Here is a 473-nt window from a genome sequence, read left to right on the forward strand (position 1 = left end):
GCCAGAGGGGGCGGGAGGCGGGGCCTACCCGTGGGTGAGAGCTCTGCGCTGTGAGGGGGTAGTGGCCTCCGCCCGCCCGGGCGGGTCTCGGCGCTTTTGGACGGGGAGGTTAAACCCTGCTCCGCTCTGAGGGGTCCGCGTTCCTTTTGCAAACCAAAGTGGCTTTTTCAGATCTCCAGGGGTTGCCGTCGCGGCGTTTGCGCACAGGAGGTGCAGGGCCGCCGGCTGCGGCGGGCGCCCGGGGGGGGGAGGCTCCCTCCGGAGACCCGCGGACGTGCCCGCGGTGGTATCCCTGCGTTTGGGACGCATAAAGTGAAAACATTTTCCCTCGGCCACGGCATTTCCCCTCGCACACACACAAAAGAGAAATATCTAAAATCCCAAGAGTGACATAAACTTGAGTTTTGGTATGAGGAGGAACCTGAAGCAGCGAGCGTACGTCTTGAGCACTCCCGCATGTCGAAGGAAACTTC

Source organism: Egretta garzetta, unplaced genomic scaffold, assembly GCF_000687185.1.
Source record: "Egretta garzetta isolate BGI_Z169 unplaced genomic scaffold, ASM68718v1 scaffold553, whole genome shotgun sequence".
Classification (NCBI taxonomy): domain Eukaryota; kingdom Metazoa; phylum Chordata; class Aves; order Pelecaniformes; family Ardeidae; genus Egretta; species Egretta garzetta.